The 4622-nt window shown below is 35.9% G+C and overlaps 1 long non-coding RNA gene across 1 annotated transcript in view; it reads right to left on the bottom strand.

The window, feature by feature from the left end:
• Positions 1-4399: 4399 nt before the first annotated feature.
• The window catches only part of LOC107319271, a 7284-nt gene continuing 7061 nt past the window's right edge, over positions 4400-4622 (bottom strand). Inside the window, exon 3 of the long non-coding RNA XR_004308623.1 lies at positions 4400-4479. This is a non-coding gene — a long non-coding RNA (uncharacterized LOC107319271). The remainder of the gene's footprint in view (positions 4480-4622) is intronic.

Below are 4622 nucleotides of genomic sequence, written 5' to 3' on the forward strand. Positions count from 1 at the left end.
TTAATGTGACCCTTCTAATTTTATGTTTTAGACCCAGACCTGGCAATGGTGTAGCCAACCAACAGTCACTACCTATGATAACATTTGTTTAAAAAGCTTAGCCAAGAAAAATATTAACATGTTCCTTAAACTGCAGTATCATTCTGATTATTTCTAAAAAGACCCTCTAGAAACTAAAACATACATTCTGTTAACGATAAATAATTACCATGCTGCATTTAAAATTTCAAGTAATACTCTTAATTACTGCCAGAGCCTGAAAAGGTAGGAGATCCAATTGGATCCAAACTTCCTGCAATACACCATTAGTTTTATGGACAGTGGAAAGCCACCATTCAAAACACACTGGCTTTTGGCCCGGTATCAAATCCCAAAGCATCTGAAAAATGGGAAATAGAGGCAGAGCTCAGGGAACTTCTCATCTGAGCTCCTCAGTGTAGAGTGTTTCCTTTAGCAGTACCTTATTCACATCCCCTCCTTTCAATCAATCACTTCACAACTTTCATTTGAAAGAAAGATAGTTAGAGATTAAGATGACTATAGCCTGCTTCTCTTCTACTCCATTGTATCATAAGATACCAGTAAAATACATGAGGCACAACAAAGCCTTATTGACTGAAAGTTGACATGAACCTGTCCTGTTATAATTTGGGAGAGTTTTGAACTGGTTTTAAGGGACCTTCAGATGTAAACCATCAAAAGGAATGCATGACATACCTTGTCTTTTGCAGAACCTCCAAAGCTGGGTGTTCTTAGCAGCACACAACAACATGTTCCAGATCAGAAGAGCAGAAAACTGTGGAAAATGTGTAACTTTCTTTGCCAAGGAGGAAACCCAGTGTATATGAAGAGGTACAAGCAATCCAGAGAAAACAGGAGGGAGGAAAAATAATATTTTCTTAGCGCTGGTAAAACAAACAAAAACAGAATAAAATGCCCCTAGTTCTGAAACAAATAAACAAGCAAAAATGAAACAAAACAAAACAAAATGAAGAAAATCCTCTTATTTCTGAAAAATTAAACCAGCTCTGACAACATGCATACCCTTACAGCTTCATGGCTGCCTCACAGCTCATAAATTAAGCAAGTCCTAACCTGAGCACACTTCACACTGGAAGAGGTAAAATGTTTGATTTGGTGGACTCTCTTCATCCTATGACCTACAGAGGTGTTAAAAGAGCTTATGTTTGAAGAAAACCAACCAAAGAAGAATGGAGCAGAATTCAAGCATTTGAGGTCCCTCTGGCGCTACTTCAAACAGGACAAGTATAAACACTGCTGTTCTGGACAAATTTCAAATGGAAAGCAGAGGTATATTGTATGTGCTAAAGAAAAAACAAAGCTTTTGGTGTATTTTAGAAAAATAATTGCTCACATCCCGTTGTAAAGATTTCAAATGAGTATTAATGCAACTGTTTTATGATTACAAACCTAAAATATTGCCTCTGAATGCACAATGATGAGTTCTCTAGCATCATCTACAAACCTATAGCACTTTCATTATTGCACTTAAAATGCAGTTTTCACTACTTGGTCTTTTTTGGAGAATGTATTTTAGTACTACATTTCAAACAGTGCATTTGTTTGGTTCCATTTTTTACAGAGGTGTTTTACAGTTGTAGAGAAATCATGTTGGGCAGTGCTTAGTACTTCTCCAAAAAGAGCACTTAATACTCCTTAGACAAAGCAGAGAATCAATAACAAAGGACAGTTGCAACCATCACATCCTCAGCAGCCATTGCAGTGGCATGTTTATGCCATACAACATGGTAGCACATTGCTTCCTGTATGTTCAGTTCTGTGAAGCACTAGGGGAGGTGGTCTGGAGAGTGGCAACACACAGCACGGAACACACGAAATGTCTCTGTGCATTCCCGTGGTAATGTGCCAGTCTGAGACAACAGTGCTGCCATTGTACAACATGAAAAAATGATGTTGATTTCCATCAAAGAACAGCAAAAAAGAAAGATTTTTGTTGTGGTTAGCCTGAGTTCAAAGCTTGGAGTAACACACTTATGGATGAACAGAATAAACAGTTACACTTAGGCTTACTGTATAGAGCTTAACTAACACATATGAAGATCATATAAATAATTCACATTACTCAAGAGTGGTGAGTTGAACAAGTCCCTTCTGGTTAAACTTATTTAAAGATGAGGTGAAGTTAAGTGAGTGATGGCACAGTTACAGAGGCCACAGTCCAGGGGGAATTTGGACAGTCTAAGTTACACTACCGCAGTGATTTGTGCAGAATTATGTCAACTCACAGATCTTTAGACCTTATGGGAAAAGGAAATGTCTGCTCTCTAAAAGAAATGATACAAGATGGGCATTTTACGAAGTACAGATATGCTTTTCTCAATTGGCTATTTCTACGTAGTAAACTGGACATCAGCAAAGTTCATGGGAACATTAGCTGGAGAACAAGTTCAGCGACAACAAGGAAAGCCTAAAATACTAAATACTTGAAACAAAATGCCACATTAAAAAAAATATTACCCTTTTCAGTGAAGCGCTATCAACTCTCTCTCCTGCAGTACCTCAGAAGTGTGTAATGGATTTATCCTATATTGTCTAGTATTATATTTTAAGCATTTCATTGAAATTGCAAATATAGAAGTAATTTCTAGAGTAATTATGACATGACCAAACACTATCACATTCTTATTTTCAACTGACTATAAGCCACAAACATCAAAGTAATGAATTAATCTATAATGGAGATTTTTGCCCTGGTGGAGAAATGACATCAACAAACTAGGTAGCATTTCATCTGTTAATATTACAATAAGTCTGCAGTGTTCCTCATGTTGGCAGGGTAAGATTATAATGACAATCTGTCTCTCTTTTATTACATAAATATATTACACATACTTATGCTTGATAATTATAAGCATTATCTTAAGCCCAAATTCATTGTTCTAATATTACCGAAGATTCTATAATTTAGAAGTAATAAAATTCTATAACCTTTTCATAATAAAATTTGCAAAGAAAAAGATTCTCCCTTTTCAGAGCCTTCTAAACACCTTTGTTTCCAATGGCCAACGTGCGAGGAGCATTCCAGTTCAGTGGCTCAGGTTTGGAAACACGTATAACAGTTAACGCTGATGACGAATAGTTATAGAAAATAAGCAACAATCCTTGCTGGATTGAACTTTGCAATTTAACACATTTTATATTTAATTAATTCAGAAACGGAAGAACTTCAAAACTGGCTTTGAACAGGCTGTTTGTTAAAAAAAATAGAACATTTATGTTTTCACTGTTGTTTTTTCAAATGTGATGTGACAAAGTGAAAAAGCTGCATGAAAGTGTGGTTCTTTGTGTGATGGAAGTGGGATGCACCTACTAGTCTCACATCATCAAAGAAACAGACATATATCTATAATTTATGCTTTGCTTTAAGCTTCCGCTGATCCGATGTGGCTTTTTCAGACAACACAGGCAGCCCTGGCACAGCCTGTCAATCATCTGGGCATGCTCAAATTGTAGACCATTAGTAGGAGAGACAGCAAAGTTTCTTTAATGACGCTTTTATATGTGGTGTGTTGGCAGTGAAACAGAGAAGAATTGACTTGATCAATGCATTAGTCTAATCATGGGGTTCCTGCTCTTAATTTCTTTTGTCGGTAATTTCCATACTCAAGCAGCATTCAGGATACTTGTAAAGACACACTTAGAGCACTGCATGATGTATGCAGTCACCTATAAAGCATGTCTTGGATACAGCACTGTAGGAAACAAGGAAGAGGGATAGGGGGCCAGTCAGGTTTTTCTTTGAGCTACTTTTCATGTTGTGAGAATTACAGTACCTTAGTCAAAAAAAGGACATTTCCATCTTTTATATATTACATCCCTCCAAAATAAAGGGGAAAAAAAAATAAAAAATAAAAGCCCTTATCTTCCAAACCCAGAAAAAAAAAGCAAATCAGATGACAGCAACCTTGATTCTTGCACACTGCAAAATACTGATTTTCAAACTGAAGTATAAAAAGTATTTCCATTCATCTCTTCTTAACATACAAAAAGCGTCTGATGAAAATGTTACATGTTCAAATTTTAAAGCATCTTATTACAAAATCCTATAAATGAGACCTTTGCCTGATACCTGCAGGACAGTGATTGGGTTTCATCTGAAATTATCATGATTCCTTCAAAACTTATCTTGTCCCTCTATGGTATCACAAACAAAAATGTGCTTTAAAACTCTGGCATTGTCTAGACATTCCTCAAGAAAATGGTAAACAAGGCATACTTACAGCAGGAAGTGCCTCTACTTTCCTTAATTTCCAGCAAAAAAACCCCCAAAAAAACAAAGCAACAACCCCAAACCTGATGAAATGCAGGGAGTTTAATTGAGAATTTTTGTCAATGCTCTCTACTAAAAGCTTTTACTTACTTTATAAGATGCTCCAAGAATTCGATTTTTTCTGTATTAGAATCTCTGCAGGATACTGCAAGGTGTTTTTAGATTTGCTTTAAAAAAACAAATGATGGTAAGAAATCTCAGCATTATGAAAATGGTCAAATTATCTCTAATTATAATCTGGAGAAAATTATGGAACTTTTTCAGCAAACTTAATACTGTGAAAGAAATACATCGAAATATTTGCAAGAAA

The sequence above is a fragment of the Coturnix japonica genome, chromosome 11 (genome assembly GCF_001577835.2).
Source record: "Coturnix japonica isolate 7356 chromosome 11, Coturnix japonica 2.1, whole genome shotgun sequence".
Taxonomy (NCBI): Eukaryota; Metazoa; Chordata; class Aves; order Galliformes; family Phasianidae; genus Coturnix; species Coturnix japonica.